The sequence below is a fragment of the Camelus ferus genome, chromosome 9 (genome assembly GCF_009834535.1).
Source record: "Camelus ferus isolate YT-003-E chromosome 9, BCGSAC_Cfer_1.0, whole genome shotgun sequence".
Taxonomy (NCBI): domain Eukaryota; kingdom Metazoa; phylum Chordata; class Mammalia; order Artiodactyla; family Camelidae; genus Camelus; species Camelus ferus.
Window position 1 is genome coordinate 10,959,625 of NC_045704.1, and position 14,121 is coordinate 10,973,745.

The 14,121-nt window shown below is 41.3% G+C and overlaps 1 pseudogene; it reads left to right on the forward strand.

Moving 5' to 3' along the window:
• LOC102508851 overlaps positions 1–14,121 on the forward strand; it is a 40,622-nt pseudogene that overhangs the window by 22,473 nt on the left and 4,028 nt on the right.

The following is a 14,121-nucleotide window of genomic DNA, read 5'->3' on the forward strand; positions in this document are numbered from 1 at the left end:
AACTTCTGTTTGCACAGTGTATGGAATCTTTTAAAACCTTCTTGAAGGTGATTCATCTTTTGGAAACTTCTGCATACGAGTCAAAGAATACATTACATTGTCTACAGACAGGATTGGAATCTTCTTTTTTTAAGGGTGCCCTTTAAGGTGCAGTTATTTAAAACAATGGTTCTCCATTTTGAACAGGATGGATGACTTTCCAAAAGGCTTCAACAAACAAATGGACAGACAGAAACAGCAAGTTTTCTTCTGGGAGTTTTGCAATCTATTTGTCTACTCTCAAAAATATGAGGCAACTGCTAAATTAACTTATAAACGCTAATTTGTGTTTAGCATTTGGATCCTCAGTAGGTCCAGGTTTACAGGGGCAGATTTTTGCAGAGAAGAATGAAAGATGGCATGGCAGGGCCTGTTTAATGAAAAATTCCACTATTCACTAATTTATTTGCTCGGAATTATGAAAGTCCACACTGAAGAGTCTGTTTTGCCAACATGACTAGTTACAAATACTGTGTGATACAGGGTAATCTAGCTAATAAAGTTCACACAGTTTACCTGAGTCACTGCATCTCTTATAAATGTGACATATCGTCTTGTATTCATATGTGTGCTACCCCAGGATATTCTGCTAATTTTACCTTAAAATATTTAAATACACTAATTTCCCTATCTAAACTTCATTACATTTCAATGATTGCTGTGTCTATGGATGAAATGTTTCACATGCAGGGATGTGATAAAACATACTTTGTAGTGGATGTGATCTCAAAGATTGCCATAAAAATTTTGTGGGTCAAAATGCAGTTATTGTATATTTGATAATCTAATTTTACTTTCTTTTAGGTTCCTGTTAAAGAGAATATACCTGCCTACTAAATGCCCTTAAAACTATTGCAATTCAGTTATTCTTCAGATGGAAATAAATCCCAATGTCTTCTGAAGACTTTATTTTACAGGCATTGACATCCACACTTTACAGAACTTTCAGAAATAGAAAACAGAAAAGAGCTAAAATAGAGTATAATTTGGAAATAAAAAGTAAAAGTTTCTAACTGTACTCACATGAAACATATTGTTTGAAAGTACATTATGTTTGTTATACACTTTTGTATAATTTCAGAAACATCTTTTTCTGAAAGATAGTGAAAGGTAATTCTGACAAGTGTGTAATACAGCAAGTATTTTAATGAATAATTCACTTGTCATAAAACAATTTTTTTGCTTTCTCTTTTTATTGCATCTGTATGAGATGATGGATGCTAACTAAACTTATTGTGGTAAAAATAACAAAAAAAAAAGTAAGAAACTTACTGTGATAATTATTTCTATATATGTAAGTTAGAGCACTAACATGTACATGTTAAACTCATACAGTCATATATGTCAAGTACATCTCAAAATCGGGGGGAAAGGGTGGTTTTAAAAGGCAAATAAAATAGATAAAACAACAAGTTAATACTGTAAAGCAGGGAGTTATATTCAATATCTTGTAACTTACGGTGAAAAAGAATATGAAAGCTAATATATGTATGTTCCTATATGATTGAAGTATTGTGCCAGAAATTGACACAACATTGTAAACTGACTATACTTCCATAAATATATATAGAGAACAAAAAAGGCAAATAAAAACACTTTGGCAAAAAGATTAAAAGAACAATGCAATTTATAACAATGTAAAAAATATTCTTTTAAAATCAATAGCCGTTAGTGACTGAAATTATCACATGCCTTAGTCCTTCAGTGTCAGACCCCAAGTTTTCTCCCTGAGTCTCTGGAACTGACAGCGTTGAGCTGGAATCTTGGCTGAATGAGGAATTTTAAGGAAAAACTGTTCTGTACGGTGTCAGTCTTAAATGGAGCATTCTTACCAGAGAGAGTTTTGTATTTCTCATTGTACTTTGTAATATAGAGACAAGTCCGACTCTCATTACCTTAAACTGCTTAAATTAATTCCACTTGCAGGGGAAAAAAAATCGAAAATCCGGGGATCCACCACCGCCCCACAGCGACCACCTGCAGACCGGGATTCCCAACCACTGAATTCCTTGAGCCTCATGAGCTGGACAAGGGTGCCACCTGCTGGCCAAAACTGCTCTCTATTGGAACCGTTTTGAACTTGTTAGGAGGAAAAAAATCTTCGTTTCCGACATAATTAGTCCACACAACGCTAAGCTTTTACCTCAAAATTGTAAAAGACAATAATTTATAAAAAGCACACTCAAGGAACAGGGAAGCACCATCCTCTGCCCCGCCCGCTGCCCCTCCTTCTCGGGCTCCCTCGGCCCCGCCCCCGCCAGTAGCGCCCCGCCCCCGGAAGTCCCGCCTCTAGCCCCGCTCTTGCAGTTTCTTCCGGAACTAGAAGCAAGGATCGCCGAGGGACGGTCACACGGGCGAATGTAAACTTTCTTGTTTATACTGTAAATCGGCCGCGCAGTCCCCCTTTAGTCCGACTTCAGGCTGTAGGAGTCACTGCGGACCTAAAATCCCCTCGCCCGCCCTTTCCCCACCTAAATCCAGGCGGCGCCGCTCCAGGTCGGGGATCTTTTCTTTCGCGTCTGAAGCCACCCTGAGGCTGGTCCCTGCCCTTGGCTTTTCTGCCTTCTGCCACGGCCTTTGGTGATATTTTCCCTCATAAAACCCTTTACTCCTTCCGTCCTCCCCATGTAACGTCCTCTTCCGCGAGGTGGACTCGCGCTCTCAGCCTCGCCGTCTCGGCCCCTGGCGGGCGGCGCCGCCGCCCCGCTCCCGTGAGGCCGGGTCCCGGGATTCTGGGGAGCCCGGCCCTCTCCTGGGATCCCATCCGCTCTGTCCCCGCGTCCTCCTCAGGCCGATCCTTATGCTCCGCGGGCCTCCCCTTGGTAGTCAGCCCTTCCCCCATCCCGCGTTGGGGGAGGTGACCGGGGTCAGCCGTATGACCTCCCCAGTATTGTGACGTCCCAAATTCCACCCCGCTGGAAAACGGCCTTTTCCAGTAGTCGGGCATCCTAGTTAGTCGCCATTTTTCTAAACACGTGGGCGAGCAGGACCAGGAAAAGCAGAGAAGGAGCTACGGAGAGAGAAATAGAAAAACAGAGGAGATTTGTACCTTCAGAATGTAGTAGATTTAAACTTTGTTTCAATTATACAGATGAGAGCGGGAATTGAAAACTGTCGATAGGACTTGTGCATTTTTAAATTAATTGTATGAGAAGATAACTTTAATTTTTAAATCATATTCAGTCAAGAGGAAGTAATTTGATTCACTGAATTGTGCATCACCCTCTTCCCTTTTCCTGACATGGGGTTCAGAAGTGGGAGAGGACACTTGAGACAAGAAATGACTGACTCAGTACGAGGTGCCCTTTTAAAAGAACATTAAAAGTTTTTTGGGTTTTTTTGGTAATGGACTTTCTTTTCTTTTTTTCTTTCTTTACATGTATTTCATTTTGTAGTTTGTAATAAGTCTTAGTTTTATTTCTACTCTCCTATAAATAATTATTAAATTTTGGAATAAGTTTTGGTGGTGGTCTATAATCAACTCATGTCATTCTTTTCTAAATGTATAGTGTCAGTTTTTAAAACCTTAGGCAACAGAATTTTTAGGTAAAAAAAATTAACGAAGTATTTCTCTTTAAAACATGTTTCAGAGCATTTTTTGAGGCCTATAACTACTTTGCTTTATCTTACAGATGGGAAAACTTCTTTGGCAACTATTAAATAATTTTAGATTATTTTGATGAGTATTTGATAAGATGTCAATGATCTTTTGTATTTAGTCAAAACCTAGTTTAACCAGTTCGTCTAATATTCAGTTTTTTTTACCTTTTGTTTGATCTTAGTGAGCTGTGAGGTGACATGAACATGTTCCCTCCAGTCCCTCTTGACTGTCTCCACAAATGATGAAGGGTGGGCAGGGTTGAGTTGGAACCTCATTCCAGCGGAGCCCATCTCTTCATGATGAAGTTTACTCAGAGCTTATTTCTAAGCTGACCCCTTTCAGTGTTTTCTGCACAGTGGCTATATCTTTGCGGTTTTTTTTCTTCCAGAAAAGAAGGAGTAAATGTTTGGTACCAGTGTTATCAGACCTTGAAGAGATGTTTCCTTTACTCAGGCTCTTCAGTTGTGGTCCTGGTGTTTTAACTGGGACTGATGAGAAGGGCAGACTGTTCATTGTCCCTTTGAGATCGCATTTCAGAATTCAGTTGCATCTGGTTCTGTTCACTCAACCCAGGACTTTCTCATAAGTGTCTCCCTCTGGGCCTCAGGGAGCCCACTTGAAACATGGAGATGAGAGATTCAACTAGAAACTCTCAGTCTCAGCAGGAGTGATCCCTGAAACGATTGGCTAAATTGGGTGTGCATCTGTGTGCGGGAATTCTTTTTGGAGAGAGTGTCCATTTGTATTTAGAATTTTCAGTGGGTCCCAGTCCTCCCAGAATGAAAAAAGTAAAACAGAAATGCTAGACTGGAGAGAAGAACATAGGCTCAGACTAAAAGTGACCGTAGTCGGGTGTATTTCTGTGCATTAAGTGTAATTTGAAGAGAGATTCTGTCAGTGTTGGTACTCAGACCTTGATGAGCTTCTGTTTGTCCTGAGGACAAAAGTCCTGGATCCTCACTGTGGCTCCACAGCCCTGTGTCATCCTCCAGGCCCTGCCAGTGTCTCTAGCCTCATCCTGGGAGCTCACCCTGTTCTCAGGGTTCACTCTGCCCTGGTCACTGTCACCTTTTCTCTGTTCCCAAACACTAACACCTTTTCTGTCTCAGATCTTACTTCCTGTTCTTACCTTTTGCCTTCAAGTCACCATAGCTCAGGCCCTTTGTCCTCCCTCAGGTCTAGGCTCACAGAGGTCTCCCCATCCCCTCCTGACAAATCTCTGTCACATTACCCAGGTCTTATTGCCTCTATATCAATCACCTTCATCAGAAGTGCCCTTCCGCATGTGTTACTTGGAGTCTTTCCCACTTTCCTTTCCTTGAAGGGCTCATGGTGTTCCTCTTCCTCCCAGGATGGCCGCGGCACCTCACTCTGGGGATGAGATGAGATGCTGGGACTGTGGGTTGGGCTGAATAATCCTCAGAGGATTATTCAAGGGAGTAGGGTAGGCAGTGAGGACTGTTGCCAATTCGTTGTGGATGTTTCAGCTCTAATTTATCCTTACCCCACGTGGCTACTTAGTTATTCAAAATAGGAGCCCAAAGATGTAGAGAGTCCTAAAAATCCCTACAGAACTGATGCAGTGTCCTGAGGTGTCCCTGTGTTTACTCATGCAGTGTCCTGAGGTGTCCCCATGTGTACTGTGCTGTGTCACTGCTGTGCTGTAGCCCCCAGGTCTTCCAGGCTGTGCACATACAGGGACCTGTTGCCACCTTGATGGAAGCTTTGCCTTCCAGCAGTTCATTTGCTGAGTCAGGGATAGTGATCTCACTGTGCTGAGGGTGGGCAGAAGTCTGGAACCTAAGGAGGGGCGGAGGTCTTCCTCAGAGAGCTAGGGTGTCTTTTACTTACCTGTGAGTGGGCAGAACAGGAGACAGGAAACCTGAGGGCCATCTCTGAGACCTCCTCACTGAACTCAAATGCCTTTGTAACTGGTTTCCATAATGTCCCCAGCTGCTGGTGCATTTTCCCAGCAGGGCTAATTTCCTGACCTTCGTACTGAATGCCCACTGTCCTTTGGGTGGCAGCTTGTGTGTGTTCCTGTCATGATGCCTTTGCTGAGAGGTCCTTTCCCTTTTGCCCTGTTTCCCACGCGTGTGTGGAGGAGAGGTGGAGAAATGGGGAAAGTGGAGGGGAGCCTGTGGGGTCTGCAGGAGGGACCTGGCAGCCGGTGTGGGCGGCAGGATGAGCCCCGTGAGCGGTGTGTGCGCCTGTCCCTTGTGGGCTCCAGGGGCGTGTGGGACTATGGGCACAGGATGTCTCAGTTCAGGCTGGAGCCCCTGGAATGGGGTTCGTGGGTAGTTACGGGGTTCACTGCATGGGTCGAGGTGCCGAGGGGCCTTAGGTCCAGCTCCCTCGGACTCAGCTCCTGTGACTGGCACTTACATGCCTTGGTTTAGTCAGGTATTTCATGGTCGTACCTCAGGAGGACTGAAGGCAGGGGGTTTAGGCAGAGAGAAACATTTTGCTCCAATGTTGTTAGAAGTGTGGCAGGAGCTGAGCCCACGGGGAGCTCTGGGTGCAGCAGGACGGGTGCCTTGTCCTCGGGGGATGGATCTAGGGGGTTCCCCATAGTGTCCACTCCTCAAGTGACTTGAGTTAGGGCTTTTGGAAGGGCAAGAATCATTCTGCAATTTTTAGAGTAATATAGGGGCAATTTCATTTTTCGCTTAAAAGTTACCTTTGGTATTTTTTAGTGTTTTGGGTTGCAAATGAAGAAGGTTTCAGATGTGCTATGAAAAATCCAGAAGAGAATTTGCAGTGTTTCCTTTGGATATGTTGTGTTCTCACTGCAGCATGTGCTTCGTTGGAAATGTCTTTTTTTATATGTAGTTTTTGGAGATGACAGTGCTTGGTCTGTGGTCACTGGGAATGAAAGTATTGTTCTGCACCTGGTGGGTCCTTGAGTGTCTTCATATATATTTTTTCCCCTCAGGCGTGGTTTGTTAGCGTTTGGAAAGTGTTCTGGTGTTTTACAGCTAGATGAGTAGATGAGTATGCGTTGTATGCAGACTGTGTTGAACTCTTGAGATTTTGTAAGTTCATATGAGTCCAGAAGGGAAATTATGAGAACAAGGTTGAAATGTAGAAGTGTTTTTTTTATTAGGGAGATTCTGCTAGGTGTATGTTTGTGGACGCAGCTTGAGTCACCATTAAATTCTTTGATGTAGAGAAAGATGGTTCCAAGAATCAGAGAGCCTGGCCACCACTCAGGGATGTGCAGTCCAGAGCCCATCCTTCGGAAGATGTAGTTCCTGTTTTCTTGCTGCCAGTCATTACTGGCTCCCCTGCTGTCCTCTCCCTACCAGTCTCAAACATGCACACACACACACAGTACGAGAACAGGAAACTCTTAGGTTTTGTTGGTGAGAATATGAATGGTATGCCTCTTACCAAAAAAAATACGGAGGTTCCTCGATAAATCAAGCATAGAACAGGCACACGATCTATGAAACCCACCTCTGGCTAAATAGCCAATGGTAACGAAATCATTATAGTGAAGGAGATATTTGCACTCCAGTGAGCATTTCCACATTATTCACAACAGCTGAGATGTAGAAACTAAATGTTTCTTGAAAAATAAGTGGATATAATTTATGTCAGCCATAAATTATGACATTATTATGACATTAAAAGATATTTTATGTGGAATCTAGAAACGTGAAACTCATAGGGATATCAGTAGAAAGGCTGTCATTAGGGTTTGGGTGGTGGGGTAAACGGGGAGATGTTGGTCAAAGGTTACAAACGACCAGCTGTGAAATAAGTAAGTACAGCATGTACACCTAGTACACAGGGTGCTGGCTAGTGAATCACACAGTGTTTCTGAATACTTAGAATTGGCTGAGAGTGCAATACTTAAGTTCTCACCACACAGAGACAAAATGGTATTGTGAGTTGATGGAAGTGTAAATTTATTGTGAAATTTATTACAGTGTATACATCTGTTAAATAATCACATTGTGGGGGGAAGGTATAGCTCAGTGGTAGAGTGTGTGCTTAGCGTGCATGCAGTCCTGGGTTCAACCCCCAGTACCTTCATTAAAAAAAACCCATTGTAGGCCTCATATGTACACCATTGTTATGCATCAGTCGTAGCTCAATAAAACTGGAAAAGGAAAGAAAGTGGGAGGTGAGCTGGGTTTGCCTGTTCTGAGTGGTGCTCAACCCAGGGTTCACATTAGATCGATGGGGCATTTTGCAAATACTCGCTTTGTACCTGCTGGCAGAGATTCCCCTTCATAGAGTTGGTTTCAGGTCCATCCTCTGTAATACTCAACAGACCCCAGGTGATTCCAGTCTGGGTCCCTCACTGAGCATCCTGACTCTGAGTCCTCCCGTCCTGAGGGCTGGGATCCGGGCTGAGGGGGCGGGGGCTCTGCTCTGCGTGGGGATGGATCAGGGCCTGGTCTGTGACCTGAAGGGGGCTGTCGGGTCCAGCTGAGGCGCCCGCTGCTGCTTGTGTAGGGGAGGGGCTCACCAGGAGGGGAGGGTGATCTGAGGACAGTGTGGGGAAACTCCCTTGTTGGTGTGTGTGTGGAGCTTCCTGTCGCGAGTCCCTCCTGGGACAGTGGGCAGCAGAGGACTGTTCCACGTGGTGAGGTCTCCCCTGTGTGTGGTTGTGGCACAGGGAGGGATGTGCTGATTCTCAACATTAAACAGCATCTTTTCAACTTTCAAGATTGCCTTCTAAAGATTTACTTAGCCTGAAGAAGAATTCCTAGAAGAGGAGGAAGAGGATAGAAAAAGAGTCAGAAATGGCTTTTTCTCAGGTAAAGTCATAGAAATCTTTCACCTTGTTGGCCCAGTTTTTCCTCCGTGTTCTATCCCTTTTGGTGCTGCTTAATGTCTGTGTCACTTTTCTCTTCTGTTAAGATGTGAACAGATCTTTTCCCTAATGACCTATGATGTAGATACTTTATAAAGCATTGAGAGTAATGCTTAGTATTTAAGAAATATTCGAACATCTTTAGTCATTGCTCTTGTTATCATCAAAATCGTTTAGATTTTGTCTTTGCTTTAAAGCCACTGTGGACTTTGTCATGTTTGAAGATACCACTCATACACTAGCTCGTTGCAAAACTGAATATGACTCAGTGTGTAGAACATAATGTCCAATACTTCTGCACAGACAACCTGTTGTTGAATTCTTTTTGTATATATTTCATGTTTTGTTTAAAAAATGAAAAAAATCTACATTACTTGGAGGATATTGTAATCTCTATGAAAAGATATAAAAATTTAAACTTAGAGACCCATCATTTTTTCCAAATACCTCTCCATGGATCTGCCAGAACACATACTTCAGCTGAATTGATCCTTACCCCTCTCTCTTCTCATTTTGTGTGAAAATAAGGACTCTCCTTATGACTCCTTGGTGAAATGTATTTTCATTTTAGGGACAGTTGACATTCAAGGATGTGGCCGTAGTGTTCACTCAGGAGGAGTGGGAGTGCCTGGACCCTGCTCAGAGGGCCTTGTACAGGGACGTGATGTTGGAGACCTGCAGGAACCTGATCTCTGTGGGTGAGGATTTCTTCCCTCTAGAAGCTGGACTATGCCCTTAGGTATTTTGCATTTTCCCTGTGTGCCTCATGGGAACCCCTGTTTTGCTTGACTGATCTGAAAGCCCTGTTGACTCAGACACGAAAATCTTCATGGTGTGCAAATGGCATTATTTTATTCTTTTTTTAATGGCTGAGTAGTATTCTGTTGTGTAAATATACCACATCTTTTTATTTAGCCATCTGTCAGTGGACATTCATGTTGTTTCTGTGTCTTGGCTATTGTATATAGTGCTCCTGTGGACATTGGGGTGCATGTATCTTTTTGAATTAGAGTTCCCTCCGGATGTATGCCCAGGAGTAGGATTGCTGGATCGTATGGTCAGTCTATTTTTAGTTTTTTGAGGAATCTCCATACTGTTTTCCATAATGGCTGCATGAAACTACATTCCCACCAGCAGTGTAGGAGGGTTCCCTTGTCTCCACACCCTCTCCAGCATTTATCGTTCATGGACTGTTGAATGATGGCCATTCTGACTAGTGTTAGGTGATAGATACCTCATTGTAGTTCTGGTTTGCATTTCTCTGATAATTAGCGATATTGGGCATTTTTTCATGTGCCTATTGGCCATTTGTATGTCTTTTTTGGAGAATTGCTTGTTTAGGTCTTCTGCCCATTTTTGGGTTGGGTTGTTTGTTTTTTTATTATTAAGTTGTATGAGCTGTTTATATATTCTGGAAATTAAGCACTTGTCAGTCTCATCTTCTGCAAAAATTTTCTCCCATTCCATAGGTTGTGTTTTTGTTTTGCTTATGGTTTCCTTTGCTGTGCAAAAGCTTACAAGTCTAATTAGGTTCCATTTCTCTATTTTTGCTTTTCTATCCATTGCCTGTGTAGACTGACCTAGGAGAACATTGCTAAGATTTATGTCAGAGAATGTTTTGCCCATGTTTTCTTCTAGGAGGTTTATAGTGTCTTGTCTTATATTTAAGTCTTTAAGCTATTTTGAGATTATTTTTGTGTATGGTGTGAGGGAGTGTTCTAGCTTCACTGATTTACTTGCAGCTGTCCAGCTTTCCCAACACCACTTGCTGAAAAGACTGTCCTTTCTCCATTGTGTATTCCTGCCTCCTTTGTCGAGGATTAATTGATCGTAGGTCTGGGTTTATTTCTGGGCTCTCCATTCTGTTCCATTGATCCATGTGTCTATTTTTGTGCCAATACCATGCTGTCTGGGAATGTTATTCTCCAGCTTCGTTCTTTTTCTTCAGTAATGCTTTGCAATTCTGGGTCTTTTGTGATTCCACATAAATCTTAGGATTGTTTGTTCTAGTTCTGTAGTTTTTATTCTGTATTTCATTCATCTCTAATTTTTCCCTACTTCTAATACCTTAGGCTTATGTTATTCTTCTAAGATCTTTTCCTTTTTTTCTTTTTTTTGGAACTTTTTAAAAAAACACATGATAAACCAGGACCTTCTTACGCACTTATTTGTATTTTTCTCAGCTTTTTTGATATTTAACTACCATATAACATGGTGTAACTTTAAAGTGTACAGTGCAGTAATTTGATAAATATTCATATTGCAGAAAGATTACCTCAGTAGGTTTCTCAACACCATCTTCCATTCAATTAATTACAGTATTTTTTGTCAAGGGATGAGAATATTTAAGATACACAGTCTTACCAACTTTACATTATATACTACAGTATTGAAAACTGTAATTACCATACTGTACATTTGAGTCCTAGGGCTCTTTTCACTTACAACTGGAAATGTAGTCTTATAGCTAGCATCTCCCCAGTCTTTTTTTTTTTTTAATGGAGGTACCGGGGATTGAACCCATGAGCTCGTGCCTGCTAAGCACACGCTCTACCACTGAGCTCTACCCTCTGCGCGATGTCTTCTTACTCTGCCAGCCCCCGTCGTCTACTGTGTTTTGTTATTTTGGCACTTTTTTTTTTAGATAAGGTATTCCACACATAAATGAGATCATTTAGTATTAGTCCTTCTCTCTGACTTAATTTACTGAGGAAATATTTTCAGTGTTTAACCAAGTTGGTACAGGTAGCGGGATTTCCTCCTTTTTCCTGACTAGATAACATTGTGAATATCTACCAGGGCTGTTTTTGTTTTTGTTTTTCAGTCTCTTCTTTCCCTATTTGTCTGTTGGATACTTAGTTTTTGCTGTGTTTTGGCTGTTGTAAATAATGCTGTAATGAACGTGCGAGTGCAGGTATCTTTTAAAGAGAGTTTCACATGGGAACTGGTGCATTCTATGAATTAAAAAAAAAACTTTGAAGACCCTTACAGTTTTCCATAGTAGCCGCACCAACTTACATTCCCAGAAACAGGTCCTAGAACTCTGTTCCCCGCAGTTATCAACACCACTTGCCTCCTACTGAGGGCAGGTATTCTCACAGGCATGACCTACCTTCTCTCCGTGGGTCTGACTTGCATTCCCGCCTGAGGGCACATCTGGGAACTGGGAGGCTTCCTCCAGTTCAGTCGCACTGTAATGAATGAAGGAGTTTGGGAGTCACAGGCTAGCAGATTTTCCTGAACTTTCCTACAGTTTTCAGTTTCTTGTTTTCATGGTAGGAGGCAGTTGCCTGGGTGGAGTAGCTTCTTCACTGGTTCATTTCTCTTTCTCAAAGGCTTTTTGTTTTTTATTGTTTTTAACTTGGGTTCCTCATAGGTTAATGAGTGCCTTTGGTTTACGGTTCATCTACACTGCCCACAGAACTCGTCATCTTTTTGTTTGTTTTGTTTTTCCTTGCAGAGTTTGTCTTAGGAAATTTAATGATAGGATTTCCAATAATTAAAGAGGCCAGCTAAAGGAACTCAGTCATGTTTAATAATAAGCAGTGTTAGCATAAATATTTTATATGCCAAAGTCAATACATTACTTTTTTTGAAGTATGTTATGTAATTAATTTTTTAGTTAATAACATTTCTTTTTTGTTTGTTCGTTTCCTCTACTTAGTTAACTAATGTGATCATGTTCTTGAATTACTCAGACTTTGGCAGACATCTTCTGCTAGTCTTGTTTGCCCATGAAACTCTGCTCACCCAGCCAGGATCTTCATTCTGAAATCATGATCTTTATGGTATTGTTGGTACACTTCCTTTGATCTGCATATGTGTGTACAGAATAAACTCATCCGTCTCACTTTGTTGACCTTTTCCTGGTTTTATCTTCTGGTTTCTGCTAAGAACATTCTTATACAATGTGCTGGAATACTGTGTTTTTCTTGAATATATGCACGGAAATGGAACCTCTGGAGTATTCCATTAGATACGTTGCATAGCGTATAGAGCAATAGATGCAAATCTACTGTCTCCCAACAGCACTGAAATCCCTTTCATTTCCCTGACATACACATGGTATAATTCCCATAGTTAAAAATGGGCCAGTAGCATGCTACTTGCTAAACCAGTTCTTTTCTCTCAAGATCAGTACGTTAGGTGCAGATGTGAATGATTCAGTTACAGTCACACAGACGCGCAGTCTCAGGCTGTGCTCCCACGTGTGCATGTGCTCCCACGTGTGCATGTGCCCCGTGCTCCACTCGGACCCTCTCTCCGTCCTGACCTTTCCTCACACGGCACCTGGATGTGGATGGAAACACGGTTATTTGCTAGCGTATGTAAGTTGTTCTCCTGAACTTCCCAGTTTCCACAGCCCTCCCTCACCCATCCCTCCACCTTCCTCATACACACTGTAAAAATGACCCCTCTGCATCCTTTGAACACCTTTCTCAGGACACGACTGAAATCACTATGTGCTGCTGTGACGATTCAAAAACCCTTCCAGGATGGACGGCTGAATAACATTACTACTGACACAGCTTACTTCTTCTGGCATCTCCTTTGATGTCTTCTTATGAAACTCTTTGTATTTGGTATAATATTTTGTAGTCTATAGTGTTTGGGTGAGCAGTCATGCATCAGAATATGTTTTCTCAGTCTGTAAGCCCAGGTTCAAATCCTGGTTCTCTAATTTCTGTGTCACTTGGCATCATGTACAGAACTTGCAGTCTACTTCCTTTACTTGAAAATTCATGGTAATTTTCCTCAAGCCTTTGAAAAGAAATTAGTACTGTTAGATGACTTAGAATTGTGCATTTTTTAGAGTAAAGATTCAGATGTTACTATTGTATAGAAATTTATATTAATATTCTGTCACATTGAGTAGACATCCCTTTGTATGTATGTATTATATCTTATATCTTTCTATTGCAATTTGTTCTCAACAACATTATTTTTGACCCTATTAATAAATTTACAAATTGCTCACTGTTTCTTACGTATATTTTGGGGCCATTCAACTGAATATTTAAGAGTACTCCATAGTTAGGGGATTGCTTCATTTATTGGCTGTTCATATTACTGGAGACTGTTTCATTCATGAAATTTAATTTTGATTTACAGATGATGGTCTTTCAGAATGTTTTATGCTACTTCATGGGTCCTTTGTTTTATAGGAGGTATCTGGAAAAAAATATATATTTTTTTAAATTGCTTTATCATATACTTAACTTCTCTATGGTGTATTCGTTTCCCAATTCTAGACTACCGATCATTGAGATTATTCATTAGATAAGGCTAGTTTTCAATTATTTACTTTCACAATATATTGTCTGTTCTTTAGCATTTATTTATGTATAAGTATGCAGAAAATATATAGACATATAGTATAATATGATTTCCCCGAGTTATGAGACAGCATTATGTTTATTATAAATTGGTATGTGCTTTGTGGTTATGGTGGAAGTATACACTTTCTTTGAGAGCTAACAGAAGTTTGAGTGTTTTTATCATTTCTTTTTTGAAACTAGGGGTTCCCTAAAATCGTTAGAATTATCTCTGATTACTTTTGCTTTAGCAAAAAATCCTATTCCATTTGTGTTCCTAGTTTTTAAGATCATGGTAGGCAGTTCAAACTCTGGTGTAAGTGTTTGTTTTAGTGTAA